Below are 27978 nucleotides of genomic sequence, written 5' to 3' on the forward strand. Positions count from 1 at the left end.
AACTTAGTAAATGTAGAATATAAATGTCTTAACGCAATAACTAAGAAAATGCCAGGAAGGCTATGTTAACCAGTGTGATGAAAATGTGTCAAACTGTTTATAAAACCAGTGTATGGTGCCCCATGATCGCATTAATGTACACAGCTATGATTTAATAAAAATAAATAAATAAATAGAAATACTGTGCCAGCATTTAAAAGCATTTACATTTTATTTTATTCTATACATAAGACATTTTATGAATGTATGTGTGTTTATGTAGTCAAGGTTTTCCTTTATCATTAGTGGGTTGTGTTTTCATTATTATAATCTACTTCAAGGTCATCAAAATAGGTTAATACAATATTTCCCAGAAGCTTTATCTTTCGGAATTAATTTATGTGTATGGGGTAAGTTGGAGGCCTAAGTTAATTTTTCCATATGGCTGTATATCCAGATCCATTAACATATGATTATCCTTCTCCCTGAACATTGCATTAGTACCTTTGTACTAATCTGGAAAGAGTGAGAGTTTGACCTCCTCTTCCCCAATTTGGATGTCCTTTGTATACTTCTCTTGCCTGATTGCATTGGCTAGAACTTCCAGCACAATGTTGATAAACATTGTGGACTTGTAATGTATTCTGAAGTCTGGATAGTGGACAGTCTGGAAATGGACAACCTTGTCTGGTTCCAGTTCTAAGTGGAAAAGCTTTCAGTTTTACTCCATTCACAATGACATTAGCTGTGGATTTGTCATAGAGGCTTCAATCAGGTTAAGAAATGTGCCACCTATGCCTATTTTCTTAAGTGATCTTGTTAGAAAAGGATGCTGGGTTTTGTCCAATGGTTTTTTTTTTTTAATCTATTGAGAGGATCATATGGCTTTGTTTTTGCTTCTATTTATATGATGTATTGCATTTATGGACTTGCATATATGTTAAATCAGCCTTGCATGCCTTGGATAAAGCCTACATGATGATGATGAGTAGTTTCAATCTATTGGCTAAGATTTTATTGATATTCTTTTTTTTTTTTTTTTTAACCACTGGCAGAACAGATCTGGGATGGAAAAGCAGGCCCCGTGAGTAAAGGGTTTGCCTGAGGCAGTACTGGACTGGGTGCAGTGCAGTGCCGGCTGACTCCCAGGATGGGGCTGACCCAGAAGACCCTGAGCCTAAGCTGCACCCGGCCCTCAGGGGATCATCAGCCTAGACAAAGGAGGGCAAGAGGCTAGAACTGACAGCTATTTGTTGATATTCTTTAGTGAAATTGGTCTGTATTTCTCCTTTTTGTTGGGTCCTTTTCTGGTTTTGGAATCAAGGTGATGTTTGCTTCATAGAACGTGTTGGAGAATATTCCTTCCTTCTCAATATTTTGGAATAGGTTCTGCAAGGTAGGAGCAAGCTCATCTTTGAAGGTTTGATAGAATTCTAATGTGAAGCCTTCTGGTCTGGGGCTTATTTTTTGTTGGAAGCTTTTTTATTTTTTCTGTGATCTCAGTGCTTGATATTGGTCTGGTCAAGAGACCTATTTCTTCCTGGTTAAGTCTAGGGAGATGGTGTGATTCCAGGTATTGGTCTATTTCCTCCACATTGTCAAATTTCTGGGCATAAAGTTTTTGGTAATAGTCAGAAATAATCTCTTGTATCTCTATGGTATCATTTGTTATTTCATTTCTGATTCAGGTTATTAAATAATTTACTTTTTAATTTCTGGTTAATCTGGCCAATGATTTGTTGATTTTATTTATCTTTTTAAAGAACCAACTTTTTCTTTCATTAGTTTTCTGAGTGATTCTTTTATTTTCAATTTCGTTTATTTCTTATTTAATTTAGATTATTTCTTCTGATGAGTTTGGGATTGACTTGCTCTTTGTTTTCCATTTCACTAAGATGATTCATTAGGTTGTTGATATGCTTTCTGTCTGTTTTTCAGATGTAAGTATCGAATGTGATAAATTTCCCTGTAAGGACTGCTTTTGTGGTTTCCCACAAGTTTTGGTATCTTGTGTGTTATTATGCTCAAGGAATTTGATGATTCCCCCCCCCCTTTTTTTTTTTTTGCATTTTTTGGCTGGGGCTGGGGCTGGGTTTGAACCCACCACCTCCGGCATATGGAGCCAATGCCCTACTCCTTTGAGCCACAGGTGCTGCCCTTAATGATTTCATCTCTTCTTTGACCCAACTGTCATTCAGCATAAAGTTGTTTAATTTCCATGCCTTTGTGTAGGGATGACAATTTTTGTTTGAGTTGAGTTCCACTTTATTGCCTTGTGGTCTGAGACGATACAAGGTAAAATTTCAATTCTTTTGATTTTATTGAGGTTTGGTTTGTGTCCTAGGATATGATCTATTTTTGGAGAATGTTCCATGGGCTGATGAGAAGAATGTATATTCCTTAGCTTTGGAATACAGTATATGTCTATTAAGCACAATTGTTCTAGGGTGATGTTTAAGTCCCTTGTAACTTTGTTTAGTTTCTGTTTATAAGATCTGTCCAGTTATGTAAGAGGAGTGTAAAGTTCCCTGCTACTATGGTGTTATAGGATACCATATTGCTCAGACTAATTAAAGTCTATTTCAGGAATCTGGTTGTATTTTAGTTGGGTGCATAAATATTTGGAATTGAAATGTCTTCTTGCTATATTGTTCCCTTGACCAATATGAAGTGCCCATCTTTGTCATTTTTGGCTTTAGCTGCTTCAAATCCACTTGTATTTGAAAATAAGATTGCAACACCTCCTTTCTTCTGATTCCCATTTGCCTGCAAAATTGTTTTCCCTCCCTTAACCTTGAGTTTTACTTTGTCCTTTGAGGCTAGTTGTGTTTCCTGCAGGCAGAAAATGGATAGTTTGTGCTTTTGTATCCAATCAGCCAGCCTATGTCTCTTCAGTGGGGAATTCAAGCCATTAACATTTATTGAGATAAGTGGTAAGTGTGGTACAGTTCTATTCATCTTATTTTGTGAAAGTACATTGGTTAATTTTATCTTTTGCATCATTGTGGAAGCTAAATTTTGACCTTTACTTCTGGGTATTTAGTTTGCTGGTGGTCCATTGTGATGGTCAGTGTGTAGAATAGGTTTAAGAATTTCCTGTAGATCTGGTCTTGTTGTGGCAAACTTCCTCAATGTTTGCATATCAGTAAAAGATTTGATTTCTCCACCAATTTTAAAGCTTAGCTTAGGAGGATATATAATTCTGGGCTGAAAATTATTTGGTTCAAGTAGGTTAAAGGTATATGACCATTTTCTTCTGGCTTAAAAAGTTTCATTAGAGAAGTGTGCAGTCACCCTAATGGATTTGTTCCTGTAGATCAATTGGCACTTACTCCTGGATGCTTGCAGAATCTTCTCTTTCATCTTGACATTGGACAGGTTCATGACAATGTGTCTTGGAGAAGCTCTGTTTGCATTAAGATGTCCTAGGATTTGATATCCCTCTGAAGGAGTGTGTCAGACTCTTTGGTGACACTTGGGAAATTTTCATTTATGATATCCTCTAGTAGGGTTTCTATTCCTCTGGGGCATTCTTCTTCCTCTTCTGCTACACCTATACTTCTTATGTTGGAACACTTCATGAAGTCCCATAGTCCTGTCAGTGAACATTCTGCTAAGTGACTGTGTTAGCTCAAGAGCTTTATCCTCCACCTCTGAGATTCTTTCTTCTGTATGGTCTAATCTGTTACTGATACTTTCTATTGAATCTTTAAGTTCCCTAATTTACTGCTTCAATTCCTTAAGTTGCACCATATCTTTTCTATTGTCTTTATATCATTCATCTCTTATTTGATTCTATTTTTGGATTTCCTTTTGGCTATTTTCCACTTTCTCAGCAATTTCCTTTATTGTTTTAACCATCCATGTTTTAAATTCCCTTTCTGTCTTTTCTATCATTTCTTTATAGGTGGAATCCTCTCCAGCAGCTACCTCATGATCCCTTGGGGGATTGCTCTGTTCTAGTTCCTCATGCTGCTAGGATTTCGCTGCTGTTTCTTCCTCCTGAGTGTTTTCTTTTAGTCTGTTTCCTTGCCCTACTTTTTTTTTTCATTGTTGGGGATTCATTGAGGGTACAATAAGCCAGGTTAACACTGATTTCAATTGTTAGGTAAAGTCCCTCTTTCAATCATGTCTTGCCCCCATAAAGTGTGACACACACCAAGGCCCCACCCCCCCATCCCTCTTTCTGCTTTCCCCCCATAACCTTATTTGTCATTAATTGCCCTCATATCAAAATTGAGTACATAGGATTCATGCTTCTCCATTCTTGTGATGCTTTACTAAGAATAATATCTTCCACTTCCATCCAGGTTAATACAAAGGATGTAAAGTCTCCATTTTTTTTTAATGGCTGAATAGTATTCCATGGTATACATATACCACAGCTTGTTAATCCATTCCTGGGTTGGTGGGCATTTAGGCTGTTTCCACATTTTGGCGATTGTAAATTGAGCTGCAATAAACAGTCTAGTACAAGTGTCCTTATGATAAAAGGATTTTTTTCCTTCTGGGTAGATGCCCAGTAATGGGATTGCAGGATCAAATGGGAGGTCTAGATTGAGTGCTATGAGGTTTCTCCATACTTCCTTCCACAAAGGTTGTACTAGTTTGCAGTCCCACCAGCAGTGTAAAAGTGTTCCCTTCACTCCACATCCATGCCAGCATCTGCAGTTTTGAGATTTTGTGATGTTCCTTGCCCTACATTTTTCTTTCACTTCCTCTTGTTCTTTATGTTACTGTGCCTCTGACCTAAAGTGTTGCAGTGTCTTTTTGGTAAAGGACTAAAAGGAAGAGAAGAGTGAAGAGCAAGAGGAATAAAAGATTAAAAAAGAGAATAGAGAAAGAAAAGGGGGGAGTTAAAGGGATGAGTGACAAAAAGAGAAGAACAGAAAGAGAGAGACAGGAGTAATAGTGTGTACAGTAGGGTACTTGACCAACACCCACAAATTCCAACTTCTGAGGGGCTTGATTGTGTGGGTCCCTTGAGGTCTGGAGCTCTTTGCCAGTCTGAGCAGACACAAGACCTCACTTCCACCAAATAGAGAAGAAAAACAAAAATGCTATAAATCAAAATAAAATAAACAAAAAACCTTAAGGGATACAACTGGGGTGGGGAATAATAGGGAAAAAACAGCAAAATTCAAGCCCTATTATTAAAGAAGGAAACAATGAAAAATAATTACATGAGAAAAAAAGAAAAAGAAAAATCTAGGAGAAAAAAGTAAAAAAAAATTAAAATTAAAAGAAAAAACTGGGCAGCACCTGTGGCTCAGCAGGTAGGGCACTGGTCCCATATACTGAGGGTGGCAGGTTCAAACCCAGCCCCGGCCAGCTAAAACAGCAGTGGCAACTGTAACAAAAAATGGGTGGGCTTTGTGGCAGATGCCTGTAGTCCCAACTACTTGGGAGGCTGAGACAAGAGAATCACTTAAGCCCAAAAGATTTGGAGGTTGCTGTGAGTTGTGATGCCATGGCACTCTACCAAGGGTGACAGAGACTCTGTCTCAATTAGAAAAAAAAAGAAAGAAAGAAAAAATCTCTCTCTCTCTCTATATATACACACACATATACATATATATATGTTACTGTATATAGCATAAGCAGCAGGTGATCTTCTCTGGTATGAGATGCTAATCACCTGCTGATAGAGCTTTATAAGATGGAGACTAGAAGCCTCTGCCTTGTGGAGGAGACTGTATCCTGTCTTTCTTACTTCTTTGCCCTCAAACCCTACAGGTTTGGAAGCCTGAAGCTCTCTCCTTGGCCCACTTAATAGACATGCTTAGACCTTTCCAGACCATTGGCTATGCATTGGCTTTCTCAGGAAAGCATGTGTTGTTTAAATCTTCCCAGGAGTGGCTGCCCCACTTACCCAGGGCGTCAAAACCAGCTTTGCACTAGGACTCCGCAGGCCAAGCTTGCAAGGCAGCTCTCTCACAATAGCTGTGCCCAACCTGCAGCCAAATAATGAGAACTCCGCTCCACCTGGGTAGCTCAGTCCCAGCCCCTGAGCACAGTTCAAAATCACTTGCTCACTCACCCAAGCTCTCCCGAAGTAACGCAATCAAGTGCACAGGTCCAAAAAAACTCCACAGGACAGGCCTTCTCTGTGTGCAAACTGTCCTGGCTGCAGCCACAGCTGCACTGGTGGCTTCTACCCGAACACAAGTACTTGCTGCTTCTTCACTGTTTTCATCCCCATCTTGGGGTCCTGAAGTGTCCTGGTGCTTCCCTGTGCCCCAGAAGGGATGTTTCCGGGAAGAGTCCACAAGCCAGAGGTGCCTGGAGTCTTTTCTTCCCAATATCACCATGAATGGCTGTAAACACATTGTTTCTAGTCCACTATCTTTGCCTCTGAATTTTTTATTGAAAGCTGGATATGTTATGCAAGACAGTAGATACTAAGATATAATTTTTTTATGCTTGAAGGTAAGCATGCTTTTCTTTCTGCTAGCCTTCAGTGTGAGAGTTTGTAGTAATATAATGAAAAGATGAGCTGGGTTTAAAGTTTGCTTTCACTTGGTTTTGAATTTTCTTTGTCATGTTCTCCCCCCAGCAAAAAAAAAAAATCCTCCTTCTGCAGCTTCCCCAGTTCTATTTCACCATTGCTTTTACTTTAAAACTGTTAGTTTGGTATGGCACATGCCTCAGTCATAAGCAGGCGCTATGAACCTTGGTCAGGGCTTATGGCTTTCACAAGTAGGCCTTCCTTTCCTCTGGACATAGTGCTGGACCAAGCATGCTTTCCTTTCTCATCCAAGAAGTGGATGTGTTTTTTGTTTGTGTTTTTCCTATTTCCTTCTCCCAGCTGAACTGTAGTTTCCATTAGTGCCATAAAGCTAGTTTAGTTGTCCTTGTCCTTGTAGATTAAGACCTTTGTTTCTTATGGCAGGTAGAGCTGGAGTTTGGGTAGAGTTTTCCTCTACTGGTTAGCTCCACAGAGAAAGCTTTTCCAGAGTTTTCCCCATCTCCCCTGTGTGAACCTACGGGGTTTCAGTAGGAAAAGCCTACAAGAAGGTGTGAACTTTTCTATGTCTGCTGCTTCCATACTACCCTACACTTGGTTTCTAGCATTTTGATAAAAAAAAATTTCTGGTTAAATCCATTTCCTGGCTTATATGGCCTTTGGTAGCCTCTTTGCCTGATAAGCACATGCTAGCATTCTGTTTCTCCCTGAAGTCTCTCTGTAGGGTTTAGGTTAGTTGTTTGCCCTGTGACTTCAGTTTTCTCATGTGTTCAAAAGAAGCCATTATTCCATTTGTTGTTGAAATGCTGGGCAATAAAAATTTCTGATCTGATATACTATGTCATAATGTTTTATGAACTACTTATATTTCACGTTCTGTAGAGTATTTGCTCCTATTCCTTGCCTATTGTCTATTAGGATATATATATACATACATACATATATATACACACACTACTGATTTGTAAGAGTTTTAAAAAATACTTATAATATTCATAATTTATTATTATAAGTCATATAAGTTCAAAATAGATTTCTAACTTGTTATATATCTTTTAGTTTGTTTAAACAAGATTATTACATTTTTATATACTTGTAGGAAGCCTAATTGGTGAGTCAATGTCAGAAAACATTAAAAATGATGATAAAAATGTTTTTTAATAATAACTAATATCTACTGAGTATTTAATATCCTAACATAGTAAGAAGCACTCATCATCTCATTTAATTCTCACCACAAATGTCTAAGAGGTAAAATCTATTATGCTAATTTAATTGATAAGAAAACTGCAGATTAAAGAGAATAAGTAACTTTCCCCAGAGTGGTAAATGGTGGAACTGGGATTGCAACTCAGCTTTGTTAGATTCCAAAGTCAGCATTTCCCAAGGTGTGAAACACTATCCCATGGCATACTTCACACATACACTCACACGCACACACAAATATGCAAGGTCATGTGTATGTGCATGCATACATGCACATGTTCCATAGTCAAATTGATCTAGTAGCATCTTGGATATCTGACTCCAGAAGTAATGCATAAATATTAACATAAAGAAACTTGAGGGATACTTTAAGAAAGAAACTCATTTATCTTATTAGCCCGGGACTTCCAAATTATTTCATCATGGCTCTTTTATTTTCCAATGTACCACTAATAGACCATAGAAATAGCATCCTATTTCACACATTTGGTAAAAATCCTGCATTATATACTCAGTTTCTGAAAGACTTGGTGGTCTTCAGTGCCCAGAAGTCTGGAATTCTGTTCACTTATTATTGATAGAGATGAAAACAAAGAGAATCATCTAATCAAATTAGCTGGTGCCTCAAAGTGGGGAAGAAGGCTGCTATGCTAGGTAACAAAATAAGAACTTAATAACGTGTAACAATGGATAGAGGTGAATAATATACAATTTGATGGGGATAAATGTAAAATCCTGCAGTTAGGCTAAAACAAAAATCAATGAGATCAGCACAATTTAGAAGGAAGTTAGATTTCACAGAAGTTTGTGTGAGAAAGCCTGGGGGTAGAGGGCAGCACCTGTGGCTCAAGGAGTAGGGTGCTGGCCCCATATACCTGAGGTGGCGGGTTCAAGCCCGGCCCCGGCCAAAAACTGCAAAAAAAAAAAAAAAGTCCTCACAGAGAAAGCCTGGGGGATTTAATTGATCATAAACCCAATAAGAAACAATTGAAATGTATTCAATAAACAAGGAAACTACAGTTTTAGACCTGCATTAATACAAGGTAGTATTCAGATTGTTAGAGATTGATATCCACCCCTCTAGCTCTTCTGCTAGTCAATGTCTGGAACATTGTAATATTCCTGGCAGCATACTTCAAGACAGGCAATCAATGGAAATCCAGAACTTTTCCAAGTGGTGCTGGCTAAGATAACAAGGAGTCCAGCAGCCATCATCTTTTGAACAATAGTAGAAACAAGTTAAGCTATTTTGGCAAGAGCCAATTCAGGGGTGCCATTGAGAATGGATAACTGTACTGGATATTTTCCATTTGTGTCTCCCTTCATCCTCCATTTTGTTTTGCATTTTAGGGGCTCCTTGCCCTCTGTCTGTCAGTGGGAGGCACCATAAGGGGATCAGAGGTGGGAGAAGAGCAAGGTAAATGTTTATTCCCTTGTCTGCCTCGCTATTGGCTCACTCCTCCCGGTTTGCATTCTCCTTTAGCCTCAAATACCTTTCTGCCCTCAGTTAATCTTACCTTACCCTTGACCCTTAAGCTTTAGGACTCGTTCTTGTTAGCTCTGGGGTTTTCCCAAGATTTGCTTAACCCTGCTCACATCTTTATAAATAACTCTTTAATTTTGTTCTCCTTAATTACTGTCTGTGTGTATGATCTGCTCCCTGCTGAGACCAGCCCCAGACTGAAGCTGGGATGATTAGGATGATTATCTTTGAATATTTCAAGGGCTCTTATATGGGAGAGGGTGGAATTAAGACAAGAGGGTGGATGTTACAGGCAGATTGGATTTGCATGCTCATTTATTCATTCAACTAATCTTATTAAGCTTCTACAATGTGCCAAGCACTGTGCTAAGCATGAAGGCATGCTCTAAATGCTCATAGCAAAGGAAGTTTTAACCTAGGTTAGAAGTCAGGGAGGCCTCCCAGAAAAAGACTCAAAAGATGAGTATGGGTTGTAGGGAAAAGAGAAGAGAATTTGTGCAGAAATATTCCTGGAAGAGAAATTTATTAGTGAGAAGGGTGGAGGAGAAAGGGAAAGAAACTTAGATGAAAGAAAGCCCCAGTGTCCAGAGATTTGCTCTCTTATAGTTGAGGGAGAGGAGCACATCAAGAGATGAAGCTGAGAAGTAGAAGGAGGGTTGAATATTCATAGCTGTTATGGACATGGACTTGACCCCAAGGGCCATGGGTATCCCTTGAAAGGTTTAAAGCAAAGGAGACACCCACTGTGATTTTCTCTTTCTATTACAGAGCAAAGAAAGCAAGTATGTCCCAGAATATTCAGATATAAATCACACTGCCTTGCCAGGGAAAGAACAGCTCTTGGAAGCATTTGAGGAGATACTGGATGACAGCCTCAGGGTATTTTCAAGGGGGACTGCACTGAGTGGTAGATTGGAATAGTGGACATCCCTGGTCCTTTCTTATCCTGAAAATTCTGAGATTCCTCTGTTCTGGCCCCCATGCTCCATAGAGGTTTGAAAATCCTTTCACTGACATTTAAAACTGACAGTGCAATGTTCTTCTCTTCTTTCCCAGCCTCTCCCCTTAGGCCTAGAAGGCAAGATACACAACCAGACCAGAGTCTCTGGGAATACACAGGGCTTTTGTGTTTGTGTTCTTCTCTCAACTCAGCTGGCACAGGAAGGACACAGTCCACTGAGAGTGAGAGTGAGTTCCAGAGATGGCTCAGCCAGCATCTGACCTTCAGACCTGCTAAGAGTAGGCATTATAGTTTAGGATATTAGAAAAGTTCACTATTTCTTTTTCTTACAAAATTAAACCCTATAATACATAAGAAAACAAACATCTCAGGCCTTGGGTCAGCAACACACTTGGTGCAGTGGGGGCTGGGCAAGGTCTAAGGGCTCCGAAGGCAGATGTGTCAAATACAGTGGCTCTCTTGTTCTGGAATCTATGCCCATCAAGAGACAGTGGGCAGATTTGTGTGTGATAATGCAGCTGTGGGGTGGTAATTATAGAAACCTTCTTATTACGCTTGAATGGGAGCCAAGGCATAGCCCTGCCAGTGAGGAGAGTATGAGGCTGCAAAACTGGAAGTGTGTAGAACAACTTGGCTTTTGCAGCCAGCACAGGCATCTGAGGTGTGCCAGAGAGCCCTTGTCCCTGCTTCTTGTTGGCGCGTGCCCCTGGTGCCTGCATCTCTTAGACATTCTCTTTCTGCCTATGCAAACTGTGACAAAAGGGCATCTTTGTCAGTGGGGCTCAACTTTTTAGTCAATATTCCACTCAACTCTTGTTTGCATGATTCATTTTCCTGCCTCCTCACATATTCTCTTTCTTTCCAGCCCTGGGGAGAGATTAATTTTCTTTAACATTCTAGGGATAGAACATGTTTAATCAGAGCCTGGGTAGTCCCTGCTCTCTGACTACAATGACACAAGGCAGCCTTGGCTTTCTAGGCACTCCTTAAGGCGTTAATGAGGACAGACTGATTTTTGTGAAAATATCCATTAGCGAAAGATAATTAGAAAATTATCAGTCTCTAGTTTGAGTAGTAACAATGTGAACAAGACCACAGGATGTGTCATCCTAATCTTGGCAATATCACTAGGGTGACAAAAGGGGGCCACTGGGGAGAGTAGAAGGAAAGAAAGAGTTGACTTGGATGCAGCAGTCATGAAGAAGGAAGCAAAGCAGAGTGAAACAAATGTGCCAAGGTTTAATTTCCCTCATGGAAAATACACTATTATCAAAAAGCAGCTTACATTATTGGTGTTTTTTGCTTTTTCCAATAAAAGGGAAGAAGTACACTTTTATGTGACACTTATAGCAGGGAAAATAGAATGGTGACCGTATGAAAATTACCGTATTAAAAGTAATAACCCTGCCATTGCCAATAAACCACACAGACAGCATGCCGCTATCTTGAGGATAAAGGTGATATTTTTACAGTTATTCCTATAGTAATGTCTTCCATTGCAACTGCATTTTGAACATCATGCTTTCACAAAGATATTTTTTCTAAACTTTGAGGATTTAGGCTGGGCATGGTGGCTCATGCCTGTAATCCTAGCTCTTTGTGAGGCCAAGGAAGGTGGATTGCCTGAGCTCAGGAATTTGAGACTAGCCTAAGCAAGAGTGAGACCCCATCTCTAAAAAATAGGTGGCATTGTGCCAGGCACCTGTAGTCCTGTCCCAGCTACTCAGGAGGCTGAGACAAAAGGATCACTTGAGCCCAAGAGTTTGAATTTGCTGTAAGCTATGATGCCATGGCACTCTAGCCAGGGTGACACAGTGAGACTCTGTCTCAAAAAAAACAAAATAAGATAAAGTTTGAGGATTTCTGAGGCTTCATATATCAAGACCTAGGGCAGTCATCCCTTTCTCAAGAAAGCCCCACAGTCTGGACTAAATGATCCCCAAGTCTCTTTCTCTCCTGACAATTATTTCACTTCCATATTTGGCAATTGTTTACTTATCTTCTCCATCCACTAGATTATGAGCTTCCTGAAGGTAAGAAACATGGATTATTCATTTCTGAATCCTTAGCATATACCAGTGCCTGCCTTTATGAATGTTTGTAGAATTTGAGTAATTAATGAGTCTTATTTTTCTTTTTTTTAAATTTATTATTAAATCATAGCTGTGTACATTAATGCAATCATGGGGCACCATACACTGGTTTTATATACCATTTGACATATTTTCATCACACTGGTTAACATAGCCTTCTCAGCATTTTCTTAGTTATTGTGTTAAGACATTTATATTCTACATTTAGTAAGTTTCACATGTACCCTTGTAAGATGCACTGTAGGTGTGATCTGACCAATCACTCTCCCTCTGCTCATGACTCATTTTTCAACACATCTTTTAAACCAAAGGAACTATTACTATAGAGCAACTAAGTTAGATTCATTGACTAATCCCTTCTAACTCCAAGATGCTGTAATTTTAGAATCTGCTGTCCTCTGCTTAAATCAGAAAGTAGATAAGGTTCTGAAGCAGGAAAATTGTTTGGCTGGATGAGAATGTAAAATGGGAAAGGAGAAAAGAATTGCTCCTAAGCAAAATTCTTCATCTTAAAGGGAGAAGAGAAGTATGACAAGGGTAGTATAGAATTGAGTCCAGGCCAGGGGTATACAGAGATGTGTGAGCACAAAATTATAGAACGGTAGAAACGTCAATTCTCATTTTCTTTCTTTCTTCTTTCTTTCTTTCCTTTTTTTTTTTGAGGCAAAGTATCACTTTGTCACCCTTGGTAGAGTGCTGTGGCATCATAGCTCACAACAATCTCAAACTCCTGGGCTTACGTAATACTCTTGCCTCAGCCTCCCAAGTACCTGGGACTATAGGCACCCACCACAATGCCTGGCTTTTTTTTTTAGATAAAAGATCTCGCTCTGGCTCAGGCTAGTCTTGACCCTGTGAGCTCAGTCAGTCCACCTGCCTTGGCCTCCCAAGTGCTGGGATTACAGGCATGAGCCACTGTGCCCTGATCAATTCTCATTTTCAAAAAAGAAAAGTCAGGAATTGAAGTCTAATAGCAATGATAACCACCCTTCTGACTGCAAGGAAAAATTGGAAGCCCTTCCTTTTTTTCCCTGAAAATGAAAACTCTGACTTCATAAAAATAAGTTAAAAGTGAAGGCGAGGACTTGTTTTTTTTTAGGTGGCTCAAAGAAGGTAGAAACAATTTATGATCAGTTCAAAACAGGTTAATTTAGAAGGGTTTTTAGTTTTCAGAAAAAGATAAATGTAAAATGTTTGGTTCAGGGAGAAATAAGAAGATGGCTGACTGCAGCCAGCTTACCACAGAGGCTCCCATCCAGAAGGAGAGTTAAAGGAAAGAAATTTAGCAAGTAACCTGGTGGATTAGAGCTGCACCAAGAGAGAAGGTTGAAGAATGCACATCAACCACGCTGAGGCAAGCTGCGACCCCAAGGATACAAACAAAAGGTACAAAATCCTCACCAAGTGGACAGGAGTCCCCTCACCCATGAGAAAAGCTCAGAGTGCCCCACAAATAAACAAGCAGAGTTCAAAGGTCCTCCCACTCTACTCCACAGGAGAGACCCTCTAAAAACTGGACCTACCTCCCCAACTAGGGTGCCACAGTGTTCTCCTGCCAGGCATAAAACTGTATATATTCTCCACCTGCAATTCTGAGCTCCCAGCACTCCCCTCCACTCTCACTCTGAGGTCAAGAGTTCTGGAGGCCTGTCCCCCAGGAGTCCAGATTCTTGGGTGATTTCTTGAGGGGTGGGGACAGGGCCTAGACTGCAGCTGGTCAGTGTTGATTCTGTGGCACAGGAGTGAGGAGAGGACAGTCAGCTGAGAGGGAACCACACAGGAGCGGTGGTGCCCCAAGGCACAGAGCAACAACCATTTTTGGCAACAATAGAGCTCACTCCCGGATATTCCGAAGCCACATCCCCTGTCTCCCTGGGAAAACAGAGGAGGCCGGGCATTTTCTCAAGTGGCAACCACTGCGGAACAGATCTGGGATGGAAACGCAGGCCTCATGAGTAAAAGGTTTGTCTGAGGTGGTACAGGCCTGGGTGAAGTGCAGAGACTAGAAAACGCATGCGCAGAGCAGGGAAATTCCCAGGGTGGGGCTGACCAAGAGGACTGCTTTACTGACCATAAGACGCACCCTGCCCTCTGGGGATCATCAGCCTATAGACAAATGAAGGCAGGAGAAGGCTAGAACTGACAGCTAACCAAATACAAACCTGCAGGAGCAAAGACAGGGCCTGAGGTGCAGGCTCTGGGAACTCAAAACAGCTTCTCTTCTGCAGGGGAAATTAGTAGGGACAGAAACAAATTCCTGCAAATTTGTTCTGTTCTGCTCTGTCAGTAACGTCAATCAGGGGTGGGGCTAAAACTGAGTGAACACAACCCAGCCTCCATCAGGCACTCGAGGCTGTCAGGCCTCACTTCCCCCTGCTTGATAGAGGCAGAGCACAGAGGCCTGGCTGAGCAGATATAGATTTCCTTGTGATTCAGGCAGGTGCAAACCCTTGGAGTATCTGTTCACTAGAGGCAACTGGGTCACAGCCCTGTGGGGCTATCAGTGAGTGGGTGTGAAAGAGTTGCAAGGTGGGGAAGGAGGCATCAAACTTCCCAGACAACTGTACTTGCTGGGTGGGTCCTCATGACTTCACGGAGCACCAGAGCAAGTCATATCGGAGTTGTCACCAGACCCCTGCGATCCAGTTGCCAGAGACCTTTTAAACTCGCCCACATGAGACAGGTGCTGACTGAGACAATTGATTAGGACATTTTGAACTGAGCCAATCGCCCAAGGACTATTCAAGTAGTGCCCTGGGTGTGTGGTTGTAGGAAGGTTTGATTTTCCTTTTCCAATTGTTGCCTGGGGGGGCAGGGAGACATAATTGCAAGTATTTCTCTACAGCTGAGACTTCAACCCAGAGTAACTATTTCACTAGGGTCAGACAGAGACCAGCTGAAAACAAGACAGAACCACTTAGCCCTACCACACCAAACATGTCCTCAGTTCCTCAGGTCATAGCACTGTATGGGTCCTCGAAAAAGCTCCAGGGAAAAAATCAAACAGTGTAAAATTATCATGGGGCAGAATCAACAGAAAAACTCTGGTAACATGAATAACCAGAATAGGTCAACCCCCACAAGGAAAGATATGGCAGATGTAACTGAAGATCCCATTCATAAACAGCTGGCCGAGATGTCAGAAAGTGAATTCAGAACTTGGATTGCAACAAGATTAATAGAATGCAGGAAAATTTGGAATTAGAAATTCAAGGAGCAATTCAAAAGTTGTCTCAAGAATTTAAAGACAAAACCACCAAAGATTTTAACACACTGAAGCAAGAATTTGCAGCCCTCAAACACATGAAAAATACAGTAGAATTCCTCATTAACAGAGTGGAGCAAGCAGAAGAAAGGATTTCTGACATTGAACACATAGCGTTTGAATGCTCCCAAACTCTCAAAGAGGAAGAGAAATGGACAGCAAAAACAGATCATTCTCTCAGAGAGCTCTGGGATAATGTGAAGAAGGCAATATCCACCTCCTTGGAATCCCTGGAAGCAATGAAGTGGCCTCACTTCATGAAGCCTTTCTCCATGAAATTATGAAAGAGAATTTTCCAAACATTCCAAGAGATTCTGAAATTCAGATAGCAGACAGTTTCAGAACTCTAGCACAACTCAATCCAAATAAGACATACACCAGGCATATTATAATTAACTCCACTAAAGTTAATATGAAGGAGAAAATTCTCAAAGCTGCCAGACATAAGAAATCCATTACCTACAAAGGGAAAAAATATTAGAATGACTGCAGATCTCTCTGCTGAAACTTTTCAAGCCAGAAGAGGGTGGTCATCAACTTTTAATCTCCTAAAGCAAAATAACTTTTAACCCAGGAACCTGTATCCAGCTAAACTAAGTTTCATTTATGATGGAGAAATTTGATACTTTAATGACATTCATATGTTGAAGAAATTTGCCATAACCAAACCAGCTCTTCAAGATATTCTCAGACCTATCCTCCATAATGACCAGCCCAATCCTCTACCACAAAAGTAAACTCACTCAGAAACTTTTGCTCAAACTCCACCTTCCACAGTGACAAAAGGACTAAAAATGTCCACTGGACTTTCTAAAAATCTGATGCCCAAAATTTTACCAGACTTATCAATATTTTCCATTAATATGAATGGCTTAAACTGTCCTCTAAAGAGGCACAGGCTAGCTGACTGGATACAAAAACTCAGGACAGATATTTGATGCATACAAGAGTCACATCATACCTTAAAAGATAAATTTAAACTCAGGGTGAAAGGATGGTTGTCCATATTTCAGGCAAATTATAATCAGAAAAAAGCAGGTGTTGTAATTCCATTTGCAGACACAATAGGCTTTAAAACAGCAAAAGTAAGGAAGGATAAAAATGGTAACTTCATATTTGTTAAGGGTAATACACAATATGATGATATTTCAATTATTAGTATTTATGCACCCAACGAGAATGCACCTCAATCTATAACAGAAACTCTAACAGACATGCGCAACTTGATTTCCTTCAGCTCCATAATAGTTGAGATTTCAACACTCTTTTGGCAGTGTTGGATAGATCCCTCAATAAGAAGCTGAGCATAGAAATTTTAGATTTGAACCTAACCATCCAACATTTGGATTTAGCAGACATCTACAGAACATTTCATCCCAATAAAAGTGAATACACATACTTCTTATCAGCCCACGGAACACACTCCAAAATCAATCACATCTTAAGTGACAAGTCTAACCTCAGTAAATTTAAAGAAATAGAAATTATTTCTTGCACGTTCTTGGACCACCATTGAATATTACAAGAAACTTTATTCTCAGAAATATGAAAATCTAAAGGAAATTGACAAATACTTGGAAGCATGTCACCTTCCAAGACTTAGCCAGAATAAAGTGGAAATGTTGAACAGGCCAATATCAAGTTCTGAAATAGCATCAACCATACAAAATCTCCCTAAAAGGAAAAGCCCAGGACCAAAGGGCTTCACGTCAGAATTCTACCAAACATTTAAAGAGAATTAGTACCTATATTACTCAACCAGTTTCCAAAATGTTGAAAAAGAAGGAAGACTACCCAACACGTTCTATGAAGCAAACATCACCCTGATCCCCAAACCAGGAAAAGACCCAACAACAAAAGAAAATTATAGACCAATATCACTAATGAATATAGATGCAGAAATATTCAACAAGATCCTAACCAACCGAATCCAGCATCACACCAAACAAATTATACATCATGACCAAGTCAGTTTTATCCCAGGGTCTGAAGGTTGGTTCAATATATGTAAATCCATAAGTATAATTCAGCACATAAACAAAATAAAAAACAAAGACATATGATTTGCTCAATTGATGCATAAAAAGCTTTTCATAATATCCAGCATCCCTTCATGATCAGAACACTTAAGAAAATTGGCATAGAAGGGACATTTCTTAAACTGATAGAGGCCATCTACAGCAAACCCACAGCCAATATCGTACTGAATGGAGTTAAATTGAAATCATTTTCACTCATATCAGGACCCAGACAAGGCTACCCATTGTCTCCACTGCTCTTTAACATTGTAATGGAAGTTTTAGCCATCGCAGTTAGGGAAGAAAAGGCGATCAAGGTTATTCATATAGCGTGATAAGAGATCAAACTTGGGCAGCGCCTGTGGCTCAGTGAGTAGGGCGCCAGCCCCATATGCCGAGGGTGGCGGGCTCAAACCCAGCACTGGCTAAACTGCAACAACAATAACAACAACAAAAAAATAGCCCGGTGTTGTGGCGGGCACCTGTAGTCCCAGCTGCTCGGGAGGCTGAGGCAAGAGAATCGCGTAAGCCCAAGGGTTAGAGGTTGCTGTGAGCCATGTGATGCCACAGCACTCTACCCGAGGACGGTACAGTGAGACTCTGTCTCTACACACACACACAAAAAGAAGAGATCAAACTTTTGCTGTTTGCATATGATATGATTGTATATCTAGAAAACACCAGGGATTCTACTACAAAACTCTTAGAAGTGATCAAGAAATACAGCAGCATCTCAGGTTACAAAATCAACATTCATAAATCGGTAGCCTTTATATGTACAAACAATAGTCAAGTTGAAATAACAGTTAAGGACTCTATTCCATTCACAGTAGTGCTGAAGAAGATGAAATATTTGGGAGTTTGTCTAACAAAGGACGTGAAAGATCTCTATAAAGAGAACTGTGAAACTCTAAGAAAAGAAATAGCTGTAATGTTAACAAATGTTAAAACATACCATGCTCATGGCTGGGAAGAATCAACATTGTTAAAATGTCCATACTACCCAAAGCAATATTCAATTTTAATGCAATGCCCATTAAAGCTCCACTGTCATACTTTAAAGATCTTGAAAAAATAATACTTCTTTTTATATGGAATCAGAAAAAACCTCAAATAGCCAAGGCATTACTCAGAAATAAAAACAAAGCAGGAGGAATCACGCTACTAGACCTCAGACTATAGTATAAATTGATAGTGATCAAAACAGCATGGTACTGGCACAAAAACAGCAAGGTAGGTGTATGGAACAGAATAGAGAACCAAGAGATGAATCCAGCTACTTAACATTATTTGATCTTTGACAAGCCAATTAAAAACCTTCAGTGAGAAAAGATTCCCATTTCACAAATAGTGTTGGGTGAACTGGCTGGCAACCTGTAGAAGACTAAAACTGGATCCACACCTTTCAAAATTAACTAAGATAGACTCTCACTGGACTAAGATTTATTTATTTATTTTTTTTATTTTTATTAAACCATAGCTGTGTACTTTAGTATGATCGTGGGGCACCATACACTTGGTTCAATAGATCGTTTGACACATTTTCATCACATTAGTTAACAAAGCTTTTGTAGCATTTTCTTAGTTATTTTGCTAAGATGTTTACATTCTACATTTACTAGGATCCACATACACCATTGTAAGATGCACCACAGGTAATCCCATTAATCCCCCTCTTTCCCCCTCCCTCCCCCCTCCTTCCACTCCCTTTCCCCTTTCTCCCTATTCTTAGATTATAACTGGGATACAGATTTCATGTGAAGGTCCTACATTAGTTTCATAATAAGGGTGAGTACATTGGGTACTTTTTCTTCCATTCTTGAGACACTTTACTAAGAAGAATATGTTCCAGCTCCATCCATGTAAACATGAAAGAGGTAAAGTCTCCATCTTTCTTTAAGGCTGCATAATATTCCATGGTGTACATATACCACAATTTATTGATCCATTCGTGGATCGATGGGCACTTGGGCTTTTTCCATGACTTAGCAATTATGAATAGGGCTGCAATAAAGATTCTGCTACAAATATCTTTGTTATTGTGTGATTTTTGGTCTTCTGGGTTTATGCCCAGTAGGGGGATTACAGGATTGAATGGCAGATCTATTTTAAGATCTCTAAGTGTTCTCCATATCTCTTTCCAAAAGGAATGTATTAATTTGCATTCCCACCAGCAGTGCAAAAGTGTTCCCTTTTCTCCACATCCACGCTAACATCTCTGGTCTTGGAATTTTGTGATATAGGCTAGTCTCACTGGAGTTAGATGATATCTCAAAGTAGTTTTTATTTGCATTTCTCTGATGATTAAAGATGATGAGCATTTTTTCATATGTCTGAAGGCCATGCACCTGTCTTCTTCAGAGAAGTTTCTCTTCAAGTCCCTTGCCCAGCCTACAATGGAATCCCTTGTTCTTTGCTTGCTAATGCGTTTGAGTTCTCTGTGGATTCTGGTTATTAAACCTTTGTCGGAGACATAACCTGCAAATATCTTCTCCCATTCTGAGGGCTGTTTGCTTGCTTTACTTACTGTGTTCTTGGCTGTGCAGAAGATTTTTAGTTTGATCAAGTCCCAGTAGAGTATTTTTGAAGCAGCTTCAATTGCCCAGGGGGTCCTTCTCATAAAAAACTCACCCAACCCAATTTCTTCAAGGGTTTTCCCTACACTCTCTTCTAGTATTTTTATAGTTTCATGTCTTAGGTCGAAATCTTTAATCCAGTGAGAGTCTATCTTGGTTAATGGTGACAGGTGTGGGTCCAGTTTCAGTCTTCTACAGGTTGCCAGCCAGTTCACCCAGCACCATTTGTTAAATAGGGAATCTTTTCCCCACTGAATGTTTTTAATTGGCTTGTCAAAGATTAAATAACGGTAAGTAGCTGGATTCATCTCTTGGTTCTCTATTCTGTTCCAGACATCTACTTCTCTGTTTTTGTGCCAGTACCATGCTGTTTTGATCACTATCAATTTGTAGTATAGTCTGAGGTCTGGTAGCGTGATTCCTCCTGCTTTGTTTTTATTTTTGAGTAATGTCTTGGCTATTCGAGGTTTTTTCTGATTCCATATAAAACGAAGAATTATTTTCTCAAGATCTTTAAAGTATGATAGTGGAACTTTAATGGGGATTGCGTTGAAATTATATATTGCTGTGGGTAGTATGGACATTTTAACAATGTTGATTCTTCCCAACCATGAGCATGGTATATTTTTCCATTTGTTAACATTCTCAGCTATCTCTTTCCTTAGAGTTTCATAGTTCTCTTTATATAGATCTTTCACGTCCTTTGTTAGATAAACTCCCAAGTATTTCATATTCTTTGGCACTACTGTGAATGGGATAGAGTCCTTAATTGTTTTTTCAACTTGACTATTGTTGGTATATATGTAAAGGGTACCAATTTATGAATGTTGATTTTGTAACCTGAGACACTGCTGTATTCCTTAGTCACTTCTAAGAGTTTTGTAGTAGAGTCCCTAGTATTTTCCAGACATACAATCATATCATCTGCGAAGAGCGAAAGTTTGCTCTCTTCTGGCCCTATGTGGATACCCTTGATCGCCTTTTCTTCCCTAATTGCGGTGGCTAAAACTTCCATTACAATGTTAAAGAGCAATGGAGACAATGGGCAGCCTTGTCTAGTTCCATATCTAAGTGGAAATTATTCCAATTTAACTCCATTCAATATGATATTGGCTGCGGGTTTGCTGTAGATGGCCTCTATCAGTTTAAGAAATGTCCCTTCTATACCAATTTTCTTAAGTTTTCTAATCATGAATGGATGTTGGATGTTATCAAAAGCTTTTTCTGCATCAATTGAGAGAATCATATGGTCTTTGTTTTTTAATTTGTTTATGTGTTTTGTATTACATTTATAGATTTATGTATATTGAACCAGCCATGAGACCCTGGGATAAAACCGACTTGGTCATGATGTATGATTTGTTTGATATATTGCTGGATTCTGTTTGTTAGAATCTTGTTGAATATTTTTGCATCTATATTCATTAGTGATATTGGTCTATAATTTTCTTTTCTTGTTGGGTCTTTTCCTGGTTTGGGGATCAGGGTGATGTTTGCTTCATAGAACGTGTTGGGTAGTCTTCCTTCTTTTTCTACCTTTTGGAACAGGTTGAGTAGTATAGGTACTCATTCTTCTTTAAAGTTTGGTAGAATTCTGACGTGAAACCTTCTGGTCCCGGGCTTTTCTTTTTGGGGAGATTTTGTATGGTTGATGATATTTCTGAACTTGATATGGGCCTGTTCAACATTTCCACTTGTTTGTGATTAAGTCTTGGAAGGTGACATGTTTCCAAGTAACGGTTGATTTCCTTCAGATTTTCGTATTTCTGAGAGTATAGTTTCTTGTAATATTCCTTAAGGATTTTTTTGATTTCTGAGGAGTCTGTTGTTATTTCGTCTTTGTTATTTCTGATTGATGAGATTAGAGATTTTACTCTTTTTTTCCTGATTAGGTTGGCCAAAGGTTTATCTATTTTGTTGACCTTTTCAAAAAACCAGCTTTTTGATTTATTGATCTGCTGTATTATTCTTTTGTTTTCAATTTCATTTCGTTCTGCTCTGATTTTGGTTATTTCTTTTCTTTTACTGGATTTGGGGTTGGATTGTTCTTCCATTTCCAATCTCTTGATATGTCCCATTAAGTTGCTTACTTCCTCTTTTTCCATTCTCCTGAGGAAGGCTTGCAGTGGTATAAATTTTCCTCTTAGAACTGCCTTTGCTGTGTCCCAGAGGTTCTGATAGTTCGTGTCTTCATTGTTGTTTTGTTCCAGAAATTTGGCAATTTCCTTCTTGATCTCATCTCTGACCCAGCTATCATTCAGCATAAGGTTATTTAACTTCCATGTTTTTGTATGTGTATGCAGATTCCTGTTGTTACTCATCTCAAGTTTTATTGCATGATGGTCCGAGAAGATGCATGGAATAATTTCTATTCCTTTAAATTTGCTGAGGTTAGACTTGTGACCTAAGATGTAATCGATTCTGGAGTAAGTTCCGTGGGCTGATGAGAAGTATGTGTATTCAGTTTTGTTGGGATGAAATGTTCTGTAGATGTCAGCTAAATCTAAATGCTGGATGGTTAGATTTAAATCTAGAATTTCTTTACTCAGCTTTTTGTTGGAGGATCGATCCATCACTGCCAAAGGAGTGTTAAAATCTCTGACTATTATAGAGTTGGAGGAAATCAAGTTCCTCGTGTCTGTTAGAGTTTCTCTTACAAATTGTGGTGCATTCTGGTTGGGTGCATAAATATTAATAATTGAAATCTCATCATATTGAGTCTTACCCTTAACAAATATGAAGTGACCATTTTTGTCCTTCCTTACTTTTGTTGGTTTAAAGCCTATTGTTTCTGTGAATAAAATTGCAACTCCTGCTTTTTTCTGGTTACCAATTGCTTGAAATATGGATGACCATCCTTTCACCCTGAGTCTGTATTTATCTTTTAAGTTAAGATGTGACTGTTGTATGCAACAAACGTCTGGCCTGAGTTTTTGTATCCAGTCAGCTAACCTATGTCTCTTTAGAGGGCAGTTTACGCCATTCACATTAATGGAGAGCATTGATAAGTTTGGTGAAATGTGGGGTATTGAGTTTTTTGAAAGTCCAGTGGGCATTTTTAATCCTTTTGCCATTGTGGAAGTTGGAGTTTGATCAGAAGTTTCTGAGTGAGTTTACTTTTGTAGTAGAGGATTGGGTTGGGTATAATGGAGGATAGGTCTGAGAATATCCTGAAGAGCTGGTTTAGTTATGGCAAATTTCTTTAGCATATGTATGTCATTAAAGTATTTAATTTCTCCATCGTAAATGAAACTCAGTTTAGCTAGGTACAAGATCCGGGTTTGAAAGTTATTTTGCTTGAGGAGATTAAACGTTGATGACCACCCTCTTCTGGCTTGAAAAGTTTCAGCAGAGAGATCTGCAGTCATTCTAATGTTCTTCCCTTTGAAGGTAATAGATTTCTTTCTCCTGGCAGCTTTGAGAATTTTCTCCTTCATATTAACTTTAGTGAAGTTAATTATGATATGCCTGGGAGATGTCTTATTGGGATTGAGTTGTGCTGGGGTTCTGAAGCTATCTGCTATCTGAATTTCAGGTTCTTTAGGCATGTCTGGAAAATTCTCTTTCATAATTTCATGCAGAAGGGCCTCTGCGCCCAGTGAGGCCAATTCATCTGTTTCAGGAATTCCTATGAGACGGATATTTGCCTTCTTCGAGTTATCCCAGAGCTCTCTGAGAGAGTGATCCATTTTTGCTCTCCATTTCTCTTACTCTTTGAGTGTTTGGGAGCGTTCAAAGGCTTTATCTTCGATGTTGGAGATCTTTTCTTCTGCTTGGTCCATTCTGTTGCTAAGGGATTCTACTGTATTTTTCATATCTTTGAGGGCTGCAAATTCTTGTTTCAGTGTGTCTAAGTCTTTCGTGGTTTTTTTCTTTAAATTCGTTAAATTCTTGAGACAGCTTTTGAATTTCTCCACGAATTCCTAATTCCATTTTGTTAATCTTGTTTGCCATCCAAATTCTGAATTTGATTTCTGACATCTCATCCAGTTTTTTGTGAATGGGATCTTCAATTACATCTGCCGTATCTTTCCTTGGGGGGGGGTTCATCTATTCTGATTATTCATGTTACCAGAGTTTTTCCACTGATTCTGCCCCATGATTGTTTTACTCCCTTTGATTTTCCTCTGGTGTTTTGTCGAGGACCCGTACAGTGCTGTGGCCTGAGAAACTGGGGCCCTGTTTGGTGTAGAGGGGCTAAGTGGTTCTGATTTGTTTTCAGCTGGTCTCTATGTGACCCTAGTGAAACAGTTACTCTGGGTTGAAGTCTCAGCTGTGGAGAAATACCAGCAATTAAGTCACCCCACCTACCACAGGCAACAAATGGAAAAGGAAAATCAAACCTTCCTCCAACCACACACCCAGGGCACCACCTGGATAGTCCCCAGGTGAGTGACTCAGTTCAAAAAGTCCAAGTCACTTGTCTCAGTCAGCAGCTGCCTCGGGTGGGAGAGTTCAAGAGGTCCCTGGGAACTGGGTCACAGGGGTCTGGTGACTGCTCTAAAATGGCTTGCTCCAGTGCTGCGTGGAGTCAGGAAGAGCCACCAGTAAATAGATCAGTCTGGGAAGAATGATGCCTCCTTCCCCACCTTGCAGCTCTGTCACACCCAGTCTCTGCTAGCCCCACAGGGCTGTGACCCAGTTAGTGGTCTGCAGTAAGCAGATACTCCAGGGGTTTGCACCTGCCTACGTCACAGGGTAGTCTGTGTCTGCTCGACTAGGCAGCTATTCTCTGTCTTTATCCAGTAGGGAGTGGTGTGGCCTGTCAACCTCGGGCACTTGATGGAGGCTGGAGGTGTTCACTCAGTTCCAGCTCCACCCTTAGTTTATGTTACTGGGTGTAGGGAACAATCCTGTGGGAGTTTGTTTCTGACCTTGTCAGATTCCTCTGCAGAGGAGAGGCTGATTTGAGTTCCCAGAACCTGTGTCTCAGGCCCTGTCTTTAGTCCTGCGGGTTTGTGTTCTCAGCACGATCAGTTGTTGGCTGTAGCCTCTTGGCCTCCTTTGTCTATAGGCTGGTGATCCCCTAAGGGCCAGGTGCGTCTTAGTCTCAGTAGAGCGGTTCTCTGGATCAGCCCCACCCTAGGAGTTTCTTGGCTCTGTGGGTGTGTTTTCTAGTCCCCGTGTTCCACCCAGGTCAGTATCGTCTCAGGAAAACCCTTTACTCACGGGGCCTGTGTTTCAATCCCAGGTCTGTTCCATGGTGGTTGCCATCTGAGAAGATGCTCGGCCTCATCTGGTTGCCCAGGAAGACAGGAGGAGAGGCTATGGGATATCTGGGGGTGGGCCTTGTTATTGCTGAAGATGGCTGTTGCTCTGCACCTTGGGGCACCACCGCTCCAGTGTAATTCCCTCTCAGCTGACCGTCGTCTTCTCGCTCCTTTGCTACAGAGTCAGCACTTGTCAGCTGCAGTCCAGGTCCTGTCTATACCTCTGGAGAGTTCAGCCAAGAATCTGGACTCCTGAGTGGGCAGGTCTCCAGATCACGGAGTGAGAGTGGAGGGGGGTGTTAGGAGCTCAGGGTTGTAGGTTGTAACACCAAGCTCATTGAGACCAAATGAACAAATAAACAGATACGAAGGTTACCAGGCACATGGGCCCATATATACAGAGATAGACGGAAACACATAAACATACAAGCAATAGCCATGACAACAGCAATATAAGAACAACTGCAATAAAAATAGTGATAATCATAAAATAATTGAAAGAAAGGAAAAAAAAGAAAAAAAGTGGTGTTAGAAGGAATGTTAAGTGAGAAGAAGAAATTAAAATTAGAAGACATAGAAATAAAAAATATATCTATATAAAATGTAATGATAAAAAATTATCAAAATCTCCTCTAAGAAAATGGTGAGGAAAAATCAGACAAAAAGAAAGCAACAGCAAAAAAAAAACCAAAAAAACCCCCACGAAAACCAAAACCGAAACAAAACAAAACAAAACAAAAAAGGCACCAACTGCAAAAATATTCTTGTGGTAGAAATATACCTATAAATATCCCTGCTGTAGGGATTAACTTTCATAGGAATATATTCATATCGCAATATACTTTCTGGACACCAGGTGGCGCTGTGAGTGGTTTTGAGACTTATACCTGGTTTACAGTTTATACTGTTACCATGGTAACCACCTTCCATGGCCAATCGCCATTTTGGAGTTTCTGTAAAAGTTTGTCGCCTAAGAATTGTGCAACCTCGGCTGCTCTCTTCCGGACAGCACTTGTGACGGACCCTCCCACTCAGTGCAGGTGTCCACGCTTCCTAAGTACCTCCACTCTGCTCTCAGGTTCCCCCGCAAACTGGAGACTGCAATCGGCCATAAGGGGAGTGGTGCTGAGTTCGCGTGGTATCTCCTGTAGCTGGTTCCCGGGGCTTCAGCAGCCAAAGCCGGTCTGCGGCTTCAGTTGCTCTGCGGCCCCAGAAGCCAAAGCCGGGTCCTAGGCTTCAAGCTGTTCCCGTGGTTGGAGCGCTCGGGGGATTTATTCTGAGTTTTATGGTTCAGAGTTTTGGATGGGCGTCCGCCAGTTCACTGTGCAGCCTGAACCACCAGCCCCCTCCAACACCTGGGGGAAAGGTGCCCGCCCTTTTGGGTAGTTCAAAATGTCTGTTTGTTTCCCGGGCAGGATCCCTTCCCTTCAATTGTCCAACAGTTTGCCCAGGTCCCTGTGGTTTTGAGTGGCTCTCCTTTCGGATGCCTCCCTCAGTTCAGGATTAATTACTTGTCAATTGGATTTTGTCAGCATTTACTAGCTGCTGACCCCCGTGGGGGAGGGGCCTGCTGGCCGGCACGGCCGAGCAGGGATGAATCTCTACAACAGAGTCTGTGATTTTTAAATTACCCCTCATATATAGCAAACCGCCAGTTCGCTGGGCGTCTCCAGCTGTCTGTCCACTCCAATAATCCACACACAGGGAAAGTCCAGACTGCCTTTCCTCTCAGCTGGTGGCTTGGGAGAGGTGGGCTACACGTCCATCCTGTCTGCCATCATGCTCTGCCTCCCCTGCCATCATGCTCCGCCTCCCTGGACTAAGATTTGAACTTAAGTCATGAAACTATAAAAGTATTAGAAGAGAGTGCAGGGAAAACCCTTGAAGAAATCGGTCTGGACAAGTATTTTATGAGGAGGACCCCCCCGCCGGGCAATTGAAGCAGCTTCAAACATACACTACTGGGACCTGATCAAACTAAAAAGCTTCAGCACAGCCAAGAACACAGTAAGTAAAGCAAGCAGACAGCCCTCAGAATGGGAGAAGATATTTGCAGGTTATGTCTCCAACAAAGGTTTAATAACCAGAATCCACAGAGAACTCAAACGTATAAGCAAGAAAAGAATAAGTGATCCCATCGCAGGCTGGGCAAGGGGACTTGAAGAGATACTTCTCTGAAGAAGACAGGTGCGCGGCCTACAGACATATGAAAAATTGCTCATCATCTTTAATTATCAGAGAAATACATATCAAAACTACTTTGAGATATCATCTAACTACAGTGAGATTAGCCTATATCACAAAATCCCAAGACCAGAGATGTTAGTGTGGATGTGGAGAAAGGGGAACACTTCTACCCTACTGTTGGGAATGCAAATTAATACATTCCTTTTGAAAAGATGTTTGGAGAACACTTAGAGATCTAAAAATAGATCTGCCCCTCAATTTTATTATTACTCTACTAAGTATATACCCATAAGACCAAAAATCACATTATAACAAAGATATTTGTACCAGAATGTTTATTGCAGCAGAATTCATAATTGCTAAGTCATGAAAAAAGCCCACATGCCCATCAATTCATGAATGGATTAATAAATTGTGGTATATGTACACCATGGGATATTATGCAGCCTTAAAGAAAGACGGAGACTTTACCTCTTTCATGTTTACATGGATGGAGCTGGAACATATTCTTAGTAAAGTATCTCAAGAATGGAA

Source organism: Nycticebus coucang, chromosome X, assembly GCF_027406575.1.
Source record: "Nycticebus coucang isolate mNycCou1 chromosome X, mNycCou1.pri, whole genome shotgun sequence".
In the NCBI taxonomy this organism is placed as follows: domain Eukaryota; kingdom Metazoa; phylum Chordata; class Mammalia; order Primates; family Lorisidae; genus Nycticebus; species Nycticebus coucang.